Source organism: Centropristis striata, chromosome 17 (genome assembly GCF_030273125.1).
Source record: "Centropristis striata isolate RG_2023a ecotype Rhode Island chromosome 17, C.striata_1.0, whole genome shotgun sequence".
Lineage (NCBI taxonomy): Eukaryota > Metazoa > Chordata > Actinopteri > Perciformes > Serranidae > Centropristis > Centropristis striata.
In genome coordinates this window covers 16,337,895-16,355,039 of record NC_081533.1, presented here as the reverse complement: position 1 = coordinate 16,355,039, position 17,145 = coordinate 16,337,895, and the positions used below count along the sequence as shown (strand labels likewise).

Below are 17,145 nucleotides of genomic sequence, written 5' to 3'. Positions count from 1 at the left end.
CGGCGCCTTATCAAATCTGTCCTCAAGAGGACTCATGGTTTAAATAATGAAATCTTCTAGTTAATGCTCTTAGGCTTATTTATTTAAAAGGGAAGTTCTCTTTAATGCAGAAATGTGTCCCAGACAGATGTAATAAGTGACTGCTGATGTAAGAAAACGCATGACAGAGAACATTTCTGCCATTTGCGAGAATGTGTAGACAGAAGATTAAAACACTTTGTTACAAGCATTACACCCAGCTACACATGATTGCACCCCAATGCTAGATTTTTCAATTCAGTCGCTGCTTTTATCTGCATTACTGCACAGCGATAAGGTAACCTTGGGGGAAAAGCAAATGTGATTTAAATGTTCATTATGATGGATTACCTCTCCACGAGGCAAGTTTTAAGCCTCCGCAAGTTGATTTTGTATTTCAATAAGAGGAAACCAACTGTGCGAAAGTATACAAAGCTGTCACATGTAATACTTTATAAAAGATGCAGAAACACCAGCATGCTCCTTTAATTTCCTGACCGCCAAATGCAGCACTAACACATTCAAGTTATCTATTATGCATCTAATGCGACCTCCACTTGAACTTAGTTGCTTATAATTAAATGATTTGATATATTAGACAAATTTAACTATTATTATTTCCCAAAAGGCAGTGAGGCTTCTGGCCAAGTGTTTACTCCAGTGCAGCAAGTGTTTAGTTTTTGACTTTTCAATCATCTTTTCAAAAACAAAATTAAAACAAGTTAGATAATTTACAGATTGAGAGCTTTCTACCCTTGGAGCTGTTACATCAGAGGCTGAGTGTTGCTTTTTGAGATCTTATGTAACAACTCTGAAGGCGTCAAAGCTTTTTAAAGATGGAGGGGAAAGCCAGTGGAGAGCAAACAGCGTTTATTGTTTATTATTGTTTTTTTAGCCTGGGCTTTTTGATTGGTTTGAGGCACGCTCCATTCCCAAAAAGAGCAGCTTTGCCAGCTCTGGCGGTAACAGGGGATCTAATTAGAGAATTAGCAAACTTTATTGGTTCCCTGCTCTCTTTTTTTATATGAATTTGCGGTAAACTTTCCAGTACCCAGGCGTGTTACTGTGTGAATGTTAAGCAGTATGTTTCCCCAGATGGATAAAGGTTAAAAGTTTACGGGGAAATCTATATGGAGAAGTTCTTCATGATGAGAGAAATGAGAGAGTCACAGCAGTATATTTCATTCTAACCCCCCCCCCTGCTGCAGTGGCTTTGACCCTTTCCTCCTTATTGTGGCTGCTTGTGATAATAGTGCAGGTCCAAGGTGGGTGCCCTGAGGGACTCCAGCTGGAATCAGCTTCAGTGTTGCCTTCAAGAAAAGGAGAGAAAGAGGGGAGGCAGGAGAGGGAATCAATATGTTGTTTTGGTAGAAGTCAATACTAGAGATTTCCAGCTATATGGGACATACATGGATGCACAAACTCCCAAATAGGACCAACTCAGCTTTGAGTTTTCTTCAAGTAATGAGAAGGGTCTGTTTTCTCTGGTTGCTAGATTCTTTGCTCAGACAGACAGGTTTCAGGTCTCAGGTTTTTGAGAGTGTGTAAGAAAGATTAGGGGTAAAAGGTAAAAAAAATTGCGTTTTACAAAATAGTTTAAATGTACAGATGATCTGAAAGGAAACAAAAGGTTTCCTGCAGCACTTTATGTTGCCCAGGTGGAGTGGATCCAGGGAAAGAAAGTAATAAAAAAAATGTATAAAAAACTCATTATTTTGGCATTTAGCAAATAGAAATAATTTTGATAATCCTATCGGACCTAAAACAGGAAAAGTGATTGTCTGATTTCATGTCAGACATGAGAAATAAAAGCATATGTGTCTTTTTATATAATGTATGTAAACTTCTGGTTTCAACTGTATATGGTCAATATCATAAAAATCGGGCCTTTAAGGCTATAAAGAGCCTTGTCTCTACAACATAGAAATTAACAGGGAACAATTAACAATTTATGTCCTTTCTAATTCTCAGACTTTAGTGCCATAACTGCCTTGAAATTAACTGCTGACCAGACTAACAGAGACACTCTCTTAAAGAGACAATAAAGTTTGTGAGGCAACATGTTTGATTGATTGTTTCCTCTTAAGAAATCCATTTCTTGCTTTGAGTGTCAGGTGATTGACCGTAAGTGGAGCATGAAATAACAAGCACACGCAAAAGAAAACATTCAACTCAGGGATAATGAAGTTACAATAAAACCAGCACTTTGTCAAAAAACAAATGAAGGTTTACTATGATGTTGTGTGTGATGCTGTTTATTGTACTGAACAAGAATTGATGGCTGCAAATGGATTCTTCTGAAGGGAGGAAAATGAATCTACAGCACAGTCCACCCAGCCTGATTCATTTCACCCTGAAAATCTGTCAACCAGAACCGTAGCCAATGGCCAAAGCCAATATTTTAAAATCAGAAGTCTCTCGCAACTACACAGAGCTCCACACAGATGCTGGTACACTTCATACTGATACTGGCCTGATATGACTCTAGGTGATATACTACATCATAATGTCTTGCTTTGTCAGATCTATCCACAAGACAGACAAACTTTTTAGGCAAGCAAACTTAAAATACCTGTTTTCTGCATGGGATTTGGACACACACACACACACACACACACACACACACACACAGACTTTTGGAGGACAACTTTATTTTTAGTCAATATATATATATATATATATATATATATATATATATATATATATATATATATATATATATATATATATATATATATATTCCTTTACCGTATATTATGCATATTTTTGTAGAAATTATCCCTAAAATAACTTACAGTTGTTTACTGTTATTTGCCAGTGTTTAAGTGTATTACTTGAGTAGTTACATTCCACCACTGGACAACAGAAAATAAGGTAAATAATAAAAAAATAAAAATAAAGAGTAGATATTTATAACACCAGTTGTTGATAACATTGATTTCTGATAATTAATAGGAAGGAGGAGGGTTATTGTGTGGCCATACATGTATGCTGATAAGCAAATCAGCAGACAGACAGACAGACAGACAGACAGACAGACAGACAGACAGACAGACAGACAGACAGACCGACCGACCAATGGGGGAATTTTATGTAAATGCTATAGATGCGTATGTGTGTGTGAGTGTGTGTGTGTGTACTTTGTATTTAAAATATTTGCATAGACTTCTAATGTGGTTGCGGCAAATGAAAAATTCCCTTTGTTACTTCAGCACCATGGACAGCACCAATGATTTATCAATATCACAGCACAGGTGTGACCACAAAAGCGTCAAAAGCAGACAGATTTGTAATTTGGTGGATGGATGGATGGATGGATGGATGGATGGATGGATGGATGCATGGATGGATGGATGGATGGATAGATAGATTTATCTATCCTGATTGAAATATATACATTTTAAGGGCTGGAGCCCATTTGAAAATGCATACAAATGTTTTCAACTCTTGTTGGATTTAGGATGAATTGGGACATTTCAGTCTGTGCCAAAATGGTGGACCAACTCACATTACCGGAACATGTCAAGAGCATTGCAAATATTTTTGGTGCTTTTGTGCTTATTTTTATAAAAGTGGTATTTGTCTGTAATCTCGTTAACCCTCTGGAGTCCATCTATTTTTTGGAAAATACACATGTTTTATTTACAGTAATAACTTCATATATATATATGATATGTAGACAAGTTGAAAGTGCAACCATAGGAGCTTTCACAGTGTGCCATTTATGTTTCTAGACCATTTTTACAATGTGAATTTTCTTTCTACAATGAAAACTATTACTATTTTTAAGTTACATGCAAATAGACTGTTTTGTAGTTGTATTATGTATTATTATTTCTGTTGTTTTTGTGTGTATAAATGGTTAAAAAAATGTCCATAGATACATGTGTATTTTGTTTGTATTTTCGGTTCCTGGCAGCTTTATACTTTAATTAAAATAAAATGAAAAATCTGACTGATAGCCAAGTTTGTGTGGAGAAAAAGGAGCCATGCATGTGATGTAAGGACAGACTGAAAGATGCTAAACAGAGACAGAAATGAATGCAGAGGAAGTTGACAAATTTCAACCAAAATCTCCTGGACTTCAGAGGTTTAAGTTTGTTTGTTCACAACTAGTTGAGGTTTGCAGGGCAAAAGTTGATGGGACTGCAGAAGTTGCTTGGTGTAAACTTGGGAGATTTAGAGTCTTACAGCACCGGATACTAAATAGTTTAGTAGCAAGCCACAACAAACAACACAGCTGGATACCTGTACAGTCAAACTCAAGAGTTTTTTCTTTCCATTTCAGACTTAAAAGCATACGTCAGAAGTTGAGCGCCTCAAGTCTGAAGAAATTCTCAACAACGTGCGTGTGAATGCACCAAAACACAGCGGCAGCTCATCCGAGGGGGTTCAAATCAGCATTCGGCAAGGGTGAGTACATGTTCTCAAGTATGCAGTGTAAACTTTGTCTAATACACACACACACACACACACACACACACACACACACACATATACACAAGCACTCCTGCTCTCAGACACAGTCCAATGTCATTCAGTAACCCCTGCCCCCCGGGGTTTACAGATGCTGTGGGCATGTTTAGTGTTGAATTCAGACAAGGAACATCAGCAGTCACTGTTGTGGCACCATCTGTCCCTGAGCTCCCACATGAGGGCTTGTACACACACAAGTACACACACAAGCAGACATACAGTACGTACAATACACTCACACACACCCCTCCTCTCACACATACTCCGACTCACTAATTATCCTCCTCCAGCAGATGCTTGATTCCTCCTCTCTTCCTCCGTCTTTTTCACCTCTGTCTCTTCTCAATCTCCCGCTGCATCCGGCGGTTTGTATTTAAGGGGATTGCCCAACACACACACAAACACACACACACACACACACATTCTTGTACTTCTATCTTTGTGAGGACCCTCATTGTAACAGTGAATTCCCTATTAATGTTATAATAGTTTTGGATATTTCATTAGTTTTAGTTTCAATTTTGTTGTGAATTTTTGTTTTCAAATTCAGTTAGTTTTAATGAGTTTTTAGAGTGATTTTGCTAGTTTTAGTTTAGTATTTTTTTTAAAAAATGCTTTAGTTTTAGTTTAGTTTTTATTAGTTTTAGTTTTTTGTAATGGGGTATTTGTTGGCTGGGAGATTAAAAGAGGTCACAGTAAATTTTGCCTTTATTTCCTTTGGCTTATCCATCTTCAATTCATTATGTATGAAAAAAGTTGACAAAAACGAAAATGAAGGACATTTTCACTATAATTTTTGTTGGTTTTGTTACCACACAATACAGTTTCAGCTAATTATCATTATCATGTAACCTTTAACCCTTAAAACAAAGTCTGAAATCTAAAAAAAAATCCTTTAAAGAAGTGAGGACCGGCCGAAATGTCCTCACTTTGCAAAAATGTCCTCACTCTGTTGGTTAAAAACGTGTTCTGGTCCTCACTATGTAGGAAGTACAAGAACACACACACACACACACACACACACACACACACACACACACACACACACTCTCTCCCGCTCTCTCTCTGTTTGTGTCTCTCTCACTAGAAGTTGCAGCTTCCAAGCAACTTTGATGACTTCACATTAATTAGCGCAGTTGTTTGTTCTGCCTGTGTGCTAGTTAGCTAAGCGCTGTCTGCTGATATTTGATAAGTGAGAGTTCACTGCATTTTCTCACGGCCTACTCACTGACATTTTGGGTGAACTTGTCTGACACTCACAAATACACACACTCACACACACACACACACACACACACACACACACGTTTGTATAGCATTACTTAAGGGGACCATGATTTTAATGTTCCATGTCAGGTCACAAAGTGGCAGAGTGAAATTTCTTAACAAGTCGTTGCAAATAAGTAAAAATGTCACACAATCATTATCTCTATCTGTATTCATTTTACCAACAAAACAATCTATCTGTATCTGTAGACTGGTAGTAGACTGGAAATTAGCGCTGTTTATACTGGAAGTCACTTTTAATCTGGCAAATATTGTATTTTGTAACTAATCAACTTGATTTAATATTGGCATATAATGATGAGTTTCCACATTGTCATATAACCCTTTTCAACCAAGGCAGTTCTACGGCCAGTTTGGAGCCGGTGCCTAATCTTGAACCAGTTCCTTGCTTTTTGAGTGCCAAAATACTGACTCTCGGCCACAAAAACTGGTTCCATCGGGCACCAACTCTTTGCTGGTCTTGAACCACGAAAATTACGTCAGGGGCTGGGGGCGGGGTTATTGTGACCAACAAAACCAACTAAAAGGTATATAATTCTTTATTTTATTTGTTTAACTGCAATGTGATTGATACAGCCTAGCGTTAACGGGCTAGCATTAGCGGGCTAGCATTAGCAAGCTAGCATTAGCAGGTTAGCAGGGTAGCGTTAGCAGGCTAGTGTTAGCAGGCTAGCGTTAGCTTACAACAAAATCTAACATCAAACTTGTTTCGTTTACCTTTAATAAGAAGGTCATCACTGGGCATGACATTTAACATTAGCAGCACAATTGTGTTGCACCAGTCGTGTTCGGTTGCCAATGTAGACTTGCAAAGCCAGGAGCAACATTTGTAGTCGTTGTTCCGAAACAAATACAGTGAGGTAATGACGTGGCCCTTCAGCATGTGGAAAAGCAAACAGGTTCTAAAAAAGTTTGCAAGCTAATCCAAGTGCAAACCAGCACCAGCAAAAGAACTAGGTTTGTGTTGGCAGAAAAGGGGTCATAGTGTACTTTTAATGATTTCGAGAAACAAAATGCCATTCATGAATCTTTTTTTGGAACAATAGCAATTTTTGGAACGACAAAAGCAGTTTCTGATATTATTTGTGGTTTCACGAATAACATATTCGTACACAGGTACTTCTCGGCTTTAAACCACGTGCTCAAACAGCCCTCTGAAGCCGTCAGATTGGCCAAAAATGTCCTTATTCTGAAGGTCTAACACTGTAAATTGGTCCTCACACATCCAGAGATACATGCACGGACATTTCAGTCGTGTTTTTGAGCTGGCTTTAAAAGGTTCAGAGTCTTCAAAGGTATTCTGGGAGATCTCTCTTTCCCTTCCTCTCTGCCTCACGTGATGATGAGACATGATGTACCGAGTCCATCTGGCTGTGATGACTATGCCCTTGTATTGATTCAAAATACGCACACACACACACACATGTTCTCTCTCAGGGAGGAGGAGAGAAAGGTCATGTCTCTCAAGTTAATTAGTCTCTGTAGCCCTCAGGTCTGGAGGAGCGTTCCTCTCCACTTCTTGCTTCATGTCTCCCTCTATCGCTCTCTCTCTCTCTCCCGCCTTCGTTCTTTTTCTCTAAGGTCAGATAACCTCTCTTAACATTTCTTTGCATGTGTTTATTTCCTTTATCCCGACTGTACATGCACACATAAACACACTCAAACTTATTCACAATATCTTAAAGCCAGAATCAATTTGTTTTTGTCGGTGCAGCCGAGCTACTAAGTTTAATTACTTCTTCACTGTAGCTGATGGGGCAAATTGTGTGTGTTTGGCTGTGTTTGGCTGCAGGGATCAGCCATAATGAAGTGTGAATCTATCTGATAAAAAAGCCTGTGAGTCAGTGAACTACCCCAAGGGACAAACACGCTACCTTAACACAGATTACCTCCGTATGAGTGGGCTTTTTTTTGAATCTCCTCTCTTCTCTTTAAGCTACTTATTTACTTTCAGATCACTTTTATATCTTTGGGAGTGCAGAGGGTCGCTTAGCACTTTCTGACTGTACTTCAGGCTTTTTTTTATATCTATTTCACACAGGGCTATAGCTAAGACTTCTGAAATAACTCAATTTTGCATTTGGATTTCTCCCATTTAATATTTATGTAGTTGGCTGGGTTATACTTTCTGCAAGTTTTCTTTAAATGAATCATCACCCCTCTAGAAATCAAGACTAACTGATGAATTCAACTCAACTAAGCACCTGTTTTAGAGCATTTTTTCTCTCTAACTTATCTTCACTTATTACTAGTTTACTTACTGTGTTTATTACCAGGGAACTACAATGATATCACAATAAAAGTATGGAGCTTTCCAAAATAAAGGTATGAATGCTTTTTTAAAAAGTGTTCTTTACGGAAGGCCTAATCGGCCATGCATTCATTTTTTTCCCCTCCGTTTTCTTGTGATAATGAGATGATTTCAACAAATTGTCTTGTTATCTCGGGAAAACATCTGTCGTTTTCCCGAGATAACGAGATAATTATCTTGAGAAAACAAATGAAATTAACTCGTTATCACAAGAAAACGGAGGGAAGAAAATATATGAATGCATGGCCGATTAGGGCTTCCATAAAGAACACTTTTAAAAAAAGCATTCATACCTTTATTTTGGAAAGCTCCATACTTTTATTGTGATTTCATTGTAGTTCCCTGGTAATAAACACAGTAAGTAAACTAGTAATAAATGAAGGTAAGTTAGAGATAAAAAATGCTCTAAAATAGGTGCTTAGTTGAGTCGAATTCATCAGTTACTCTTGATTAGTAGTTCTTCATGGTGTAATACTACATATATTTCTTTATTCGGCCTATTTTGAGCCTTATAATAATGATTCAGCCTAGAACATGAATAATTTATTTAATAGAGCTGCTACAGTTTGCAAACTATTTAGTCAATAGACAGAAAGATAATCGGCAACAAGTTTTACAAACAATGACTCATTTGAGTAGTCTCATTTTCATGCAATAATGGCAGAAAAATGCTGTTTTCATTCTCTCGAATACCAACATTTGCTGTTTAAAGACATTCCCTTGGACTTTGAAGAACCAGGATGGACATTTTTTTTTACATTTTATGGATCAAACAATGAAGTGCTTCCAGACAGACAACCATTCTCGCTCTCATTCACTCCTATGGGAAATTTAGAGTCACCAGTTGAATCTAAACTGCATGTTTTTGGACTGTGGGAGGACCCGGAGAGAACCCACACTGACATGGAGAGAACAGGCAAAACACAATTAGGTAGTTAATTGAGAAAAATAATTGGTAGATTAATACATATATCAAAAATAATTGTTCCGTGCAGCTATAGTTTAAATGCACGATTTACAACCCTGTTTCCAAAAAATTTAAGGATGTTTTCTAAAACATAACTAACACAAATGCAATAATTTGCTGATCCTTTGTGACATTATATTCAATTCAAAACTGCACAAAGACAATATATTCAATGCTCTATTTGTTTTTGTAATTATACACTCTAAATTCTGATTTTGATGCATTTTGTTTTGATTTACAAATTTTTTTTTAGAATTAGGGTTGTAAAAAATTAAAAAATAGTCACCTTAGGATGCTTGAACTCCCTGAACTTCCAGAAAAAATACCCAACAACGTAACATCAGTGTCCTCAGTGGTCCTAATTTCATAAAATGTCCATTTATAGTGTATGAACAAGCTCCATTCAAGGTCCTACAAGGTTGTGTTTGACGTATATAAATATGATGAATTCATGTGCTACTTAGAGAGATTGGAGTGGAGGATAATTAGGACTCTTTTGGGACCACAGCTAATGTAAATGACAATAAATATATAATATTGAAAGATGGTTTATGGAAAGTAGGATGCATTTGTATGCAGCTTTGTGGCTCCAATTATATTGTAAAGAATGCATGACATGTCGTTCAGAGACTTGTTTCAGGATGAAAATGTTCTTGCACAACATCCTGCAGGGAATAACCGCAGAAACCGAAGCCACCGCGGGAAAAACAGCCCATATGGCTGGGGAAAGAAATGTCAAATCCCTTAGCTGATGTCAACGACATGCCAATGCCTGGTGATAAATCAGAAGCTTTACATATATGAGTATGTTTAAGTATGTACATATGATTAGGTATGTAAGTGCACATTTATAGATTTTCTTTTTCTTTTTGCTCTATTTACATTTTACTCACTGTGGTCTTGTATTTCACTGCAATATTTAAGTCCTGCAGGTCGATCAATCTATGTCTTTTGTGCAGAATAACACAGTTATAATGACATAAATCATGAAGAAAACCTGAAAAAAAAACCCAAGTTGGATTTATCTGATTTAAAAATTGGAATCAAATGGATAAAATGAACAATTTGCCCACAAGTGTAATGAATATTGGAAAAAAAATCGGTCTGCAGATATTGAACTACTTGCATTTTGCAACATGTCTTGTCCTCTCCTCTCAGCTCTGTGTAAACAGCCTGCAATTCTGTCTGGTTTTCACTGATTAGTTCTCACTTGACTGTTCTTCTTAGCAGAATCAATCTTGGCTTCACAGTGTCGCTGAGGAGAAGAATTTAATGTTTCTAACACATTTTTGCAACGTTTAAAATGAGACATATGAAATAAAGTGATTTTGACAGAAATACCACAAGTTTAAGCTTCAATTTGGTTACTTTTTCTAACCTATAAAATAACCTATGAAGGACTGTCGGAAAGTTCAAATTCCAACAATAATGCCTGTTTTTACAGTTTCTTTCTACAATAAACGGTTTATTTTTGGCGAACTTTAAAAGAAAACACATATTTCAATAGTGGGGTTCAGAGGGTTAATTAGTAGATATCAACATGAAATGTCCAAGTTGAATACTTACATTATAATAATAATAATAATAATAATAATAATAATAATAAACTTTATTTATAGAGCACTTTTCGAAACAAAACGTTACAAAGTGCTGAACAGCAAGTAAAACAAGCATACAAGACAAAAACAAAAGACACAAAGACATGTTAAAATAAGGCGAAGTGGTAAAATTAATAAAAGGCTTTTTTAAATAGATATGTTTTAAGAAGACATTTAAAAGATGTCACTGATTTTGCAAGTCGAAGATCATCGAACATTAAGAACATTATTATCACTAGTACTATTATTTTTATTTATGGCAAATAAAGGGTTATCTAGTCTGAAAGAAGACATGTTATGGAAGCAAAAAAAGCCTGAAATCTCAGTTGAGCAGTGCTGAAAACTGTGTTTGTGCCTGTAGCGTCTCGCCTCGATGCCTCTTTGACGCGGCTCCAGGCAACAGACTGCTTGTGACAACTGAAGATGCAGCAGCTGACGTCAGAGCAGCTGTCTCTGTGTGAGGAGTATGTTTTTCATGTTTTGTGCATCTACAGGTTTTTTACCAAAAAGTCTGTCTTAGACTGAGGCTGTTCTCCAGTCCATTTTAACCCTCTGGAGTCCATCTATTTATTGAAAATACAAGTTTTATTTACAGTAATAACTTTATTTATATATGATATGTAGACAAGCTGAGAAAGCCAGTTAAAGTGCAATCATAGGAGCTTTCACAGTGTGACATTTATGTTTCTAGACCATTTTTAAAATGTGAATTTTCTTTCTACAATGAAAACTATTACTATTTTTAATTAACATGCAAATAGACTGTTTTGTAGTTTTATTATTTATTTTTTTCTGCTGTTTTTGTGTGTATGAATGGTAAAAAAAATGTAAAAAAATGTTACATTTTTGTTGGTATTTTCGGTTTCTGGCAGTTTTATACTTTGTTAACCCTTTGATGCACAACATATAAACACCTTCTAATGCACAACATGGGTCAAAAATGAACTGCATTATTACAACAGATCATTATATCCGTTTTTCCTTTCATACTTTATGAAGGAAAATAGTGTTTTTGTTATTACATCAAGTTTGCACACATGGGTCAAAAATGACCTTGTGCATTAGAAGCGTAGTGATACAAAAAGTGATTCACTAAATTAACAATTTGAGTATATGTGTAACTATGTTTGTCTTATTTTGAAGGTTTAACTTTAAAAGAGTTGTTAGAACCACCAGGTTACATTGGAAAATCACATATTTTAACATTTGAGACTTATTAGAGCCACCAAATAATAATTTCCATTGGCAAAACACCAATTGAACAAAATTGGATAGTTAATATTTGTGTCTTCTTTGTCAGGTTTTAAAGACATTTTTTAAGAAATGAAAACAATTTATTTATTTATTTATTTTTATTGCAAAGATATAGAACATAAAAACTTAATCGGGTCACTTTAGACCCATGTTGTGCATCAAAGGGTTAATTCAAATAAAATGAAAAATCTGACTGATAGCCAAGTTTGTGTGGAGAAAAAGGAGCCATGCATGTGATGTAAGGACAGACTGAAAGATGCTAAACAGAGACAGAAATGAATGCACAGGAAGTTGACAAATTTTAACCAAAATCTCCTGGACTTCAGAGGTTTAACCCTTTATCGGGCGAAGAACTATATTTGGTAACTTCAGCGGATATCCAAAATGAGGTCCTCATGTCTCTCTGTTTGGTCGTAGAACCACTTGGATTTTTCTTCCAGCTAATCAGCAAAGATCAGGCTACGTCACAGACAGTGAGACCATGACATCTTTAATATTTCCAGAAATTATTTTTTACTAGATTAAAGTGGCAAATCCACAAGAAAGAAAGTTGCAGATTTAAGAGATTTAAAATGGAAAATCTGCGCGAAGTCACAGATTTACGAGAAAAAAAGTGAAGAAGGCTACTTTTTTCTCGCAGATTCACCACTTTAAATCTCATAAATCTGCGCATTTTTTCTCATAGATTTGCCACTTTAATCTCTTCAACTTTTTTACCATTAATTTGAGATTTTTTGGACACAAATTTGTAACTTTTTTACCGTTAATTTAAGATTTTTTTGGTCATAAATTTGAGATTTTTTTCTTAGAAAGAAAGTTTTTTTTACCATTAATTTGTGATCTTTTTTGTAATAAATTTGTAACTTTTTTCTCAAAATACATATTCTATATACATATTACACATTCTGGCTGTATGTAACATCCTCCAATATTCTCTAGGGTTGAAATTTGGAATTTGCAAGTATTTCAATGAGAGCCCTATTAAGGGTTAAACTCACTTTAAGTGTCCATTTCTGCAGAAATAGCATTTTTACTGCATGTCACATGATATTATCTCACGCTATAAAAGAAGCAGTCCTTGGCTGACAGAGGCAACTAGCAATCTTGACCACAGTGCCTTTCACTTCCCCGTTGCCAGGTAACAGAGAGCCCTTTTGTTTTTTTTGTGAGCTAAAACTTTTGATTCAAATATGAATGAAGTTATATTTATCCTCCCTGTGTGGTGCTTTTATTTCCCTCTCTCTCTCTGAGTTAACTTGTTTTGTCGGTACGGTGCCAAAGCGACAGCCTCGCGGTCATCAAGAAGCCAATTCAATCAGTTAGCACAACGACACTCCACTCCTCTTCACTCACTCAGCTTAATTATTAATGCTTTTCAGTGCTCCAGATAGTTATTTTTTTGTTATAAATTGTGCCTACTCCTTTTATCCTTAGAAGTGTAAGCATTCACATTACTTAACCCTTTGGAGTTTGGGGCTCTTTTGTCGGTTTTGGGCTCCTTTTTTATTCTGCCTGTATCAACCACTTAAAAATCTTTACCACGACGTGTTGGTATCATTGTTTTCAAGACAACCTCACCTATATGACCACAAAAAAATGACAAAAAAACACACAAAAAACACCAAAAACACACACAAAATTACAAAAAACACATACAAACCCACTCAAAACACACCAAAAACACACACAAAATTACAAAAAACACATACAAACACACTCAAAACACACCAAAAGCATAAAAAAAAAATCCAAAAAACACGCAAAAATTGCAAAAAATTCAAAAAATACACATAAAACACCAAAAACACACAAAAAACACATACAAACACACTCAAAACACACCAAAAGCATAATAAAAATCCAAAAACACACAAAATTACAAAAAACACAAAAATGACAAAAAACACACATAAAAATTACAAAGAAATGACGAAAAACATACGCAAAAAAACAGTAAACACAAAAGATTGCATTACAAATGCTAAATGCACAAAGCTAAACTAGAAAAATTTCTGCAAAAAAAGTCAAATCATGTTACTACACTTGGTCGAGGTCTTTACCTTTGCTAAAAAGGGTTAATGCATGAAATTGGACATGAAAGCTGACAGTCTTTATGACTGCTCTGTCTGAGAAATGCAATAAGATTTCTGTTTTTGTGGAGAATTCTGTCTCACCTATACTCATATAATCACATATAAAGCTATCATACATTATCTGGGAGCCAAGGCCGGTTACATAACTGTACTTCAGCAACTTTTAGTGTTGTGCAATTGCCTTTTTTTTTGTCATGAATAGCATAATGAAAAGCTCTTTCTGTCTATAGCCTATTTGTCTCCCACTCACCGTATCTACACCAGTATTATATCATCTATAATGGTTCTGTATTTATTGCCAGAAGTTTATTTTGGTCCGTCCCAATACCGCACTTTGTAGTCAAGTGCCGACTCGTGGGATGTTCTTCATTTCTGGCAACTGCCACAAGTGCCAATTAAGATTGAAAGCATGTGGAGTTTTATCAGAGGTCACTGGGACATGCTTGATTAATGAGGACATCCTGCAGCTCGCACATATGGCTCAATCAGGCTCCGATGATTTGTTGGGTTTTATTTCATTTTTGGGTGATGAACAACTGGGCAGCATCCAAACATGCAGCCACGGAGCTTCATGCAGCATTCGATAAAAATAAAATCAGGTAATTTATTATACAATTAAGGTGTTAACAGTTGGGGTGGAAAGCAAAATGTCCAAAATTGAAATGTTTTTGCTGTCATCCACATTAACGACTGGATGTTATGTCGCTCCGAAACACAAGGAAAACACTTGGAATGAATCATAATTTAACATTCTATTATTTTATAAGTAATTACACATGACTAGGGTTGCAAAATTCTCAGAATTTGGAAAACTTTCCATGAGAATAGATGGGAGTAAAGCGCACTGTAAAAAACAACCTGTTGTTTTTACGGTAAAAAACCGGCAGCTGTGGTTGCCAGAACTTTACCCTAATAATACGGTGCAACTTTTTCTAATATTACGGTAAAAATAGCTCTGTGCTCTGTGTAAACAGCCTGCCGTTCAAAGTTATGCTGAATTTTGTCACATGACTTTTTGTCTCAGCTGAGTCATTCATTTCTTCCCAGTTACCCTAAAGAGTGCAGAATTTAATGTTTTTTTACAGGATGTGGTTAGTGCAAACCATTTGTTTTTTCGAGACATTTTAAATAAAACATATAACTAATAACTGAAATGAAACTATTTTCAGATTTTTCAGGATAGAAATGTAAAGTTTGTACTCATTAAAACAAGTGTAATTATCTACACTGCTACGCCTATTGCCTGAATTTTCCAGGTTTTTTGTCATACAATCATACAGTCATGGAAAAATGATTAGACCACCCTTGTTTTCTTCAATTTCTTGTTGATTGTAATGCCCGGTACAACTAAAGGTACATTTGTTTGGACAAATATAATGACAACAACAAAAATAGCTCATAAAAGCTTAATTTAAGAGCTGATATCTAGACATTTTTCATGGTTTTATTCATAGTAACCAAAATCATTATCAAGAAAACCATGGAAAACGGCTAGAAATGGAAGAAAACAATGGACTAATCATTTTTTCCCTGACTGTTCTTTTTGCCTTGCCTGAAGTAAAGATAGCTTAGGAGCTAATATTTGCCATGATTCCCAGAACAGCTTTCCTTTCCATGTGCCATTTTATAGCACACACACACACACACACACACACACACACACACAATAGTTAGAAATAACATTACAGGAGTAATAGCACTATTAGAACAGTCCCTATGTCGCTGTCCGTGGTGCTGAAACAGTCATTTCAGACTCTAAATAACACCGTCCATGGTGCTAAATAGTGACCGTGACATGTCTATCACGTCACCTATCAGCTTATGGGACTCGACCACGAAGCAATCTTTTCTTTAGCTTAAGGGCAACATTTTCCACTTGGCTTTTTCCTGCTCCTGCTCCGGACACACAAACAAGTGTGACAGGTGTAATTCTCTGCAGCAGGTTGAGAGTGTTGTCAATGTGTTGCATTAGTTTGACGTGCTACTGGTCAGTAATGACTCAAATAAATTTAAAAAATGGTACATGGTACGTCCTTTGTTACCAAGAAAATACATAGAAAGACCAAAAAGACATAAAAATTACCAAAAAAAAGACACAAAATGACCAAAAAGTGACACAAAATGCCAAGGAAATACATAAAATTACCAAAAACGATGTAAAATGACTTAAAAAAGACACAAAAATGACCAAAAAAGACACAAAATGACCAAAAGGAGACATAAAATTACCAAAAGTGACACAAAATACTAAGGAAATACATAAAATGACCTAAAAAGGACGTAAAATGACAAAGAAAAGACACAAAAATGACAAAAAAAGACAAAATGACCAAAAAAGACACAAAATGACCAAAAGGAGACATAAAATTGCCAAAAGTGACACAAAATACCAAGAAAATACATAAAATGACCAAAAAGACACAAAAATGACCAAAAAAAGACACAAAATTACCAAAAAGTGACACAAAATACCAAGGAAATACGTAAAATTACCAAAAAGGATGTAAAATGACTTAAAAAAGACACAAAATGACCAAAGGGAGAGATAAAATTACCAAAAGTGACACAAAATACCAAGGAAATACATAAAATTACCTAAAAGGGACGTAAAATGACCAAGAAAAGACACAAAAATGACAAAAAAAGACAAAATGACCAAAAAAAAAAACCCACAAAATGACCAAAAAAGACACAAAATTACCAAAACAGTAAGGCCTCCTTTTGCATGAATTACTGCATTAATACGGCGTTGACTTCAGAAAACACAGTGGACCAGCAGCAGCAGAGGACATGGCCCCAAACCACCACTGACCCAGGACCAGCATATTGAACTTTTTCACAATATTCAAATTTTCTGAGACACTGACTTTTAAGTTTTCATTATCTCTAAGCCAGAATCATCAAAATTACAAGAAAAACAGGCTTGAAATATTTCACTCTATACATAATGAATCTATATAATGTACGAGTTTCACTTTCTGAAATAATTGACCAAAAATATTGAACTTTTTCATGATATTCTAATCGTTTGAGATGTACCTGTAGCTCAGTAACACATTCGGGTCAGTAACGGCCTGCTGGGTGCTGCTGGAGGTGTTTGCACGTCTCAGTTTGAGCTCCTTGCTTTGAGTCAACAAATTT

The 17,145-nt window shown here is 35.8% G+C and overlaps 1 long non-coding RNA gene across 1 annotated transcript in view; it reads left to right on the top strand.

Annotated features, from left to right (window-relative positions):
* LOC131989973 (uncharacterized) overlaps positions 1-17,145 on the top strand; it is a 165,011-nt gene that overhangs the window by 91,861 nt on the left and 56,005 nt on the right. Inside the window, exon 2 of the long non-coding RNA XR_009396014.1 lies at positions 4,307-4,431. This is a non-coding gene — a long non-coding RNA (uncharacterized LOC131989973). The remainder of the gene's footprint in view (positions 1-4,306; positions 4,432-17,145) is intronic.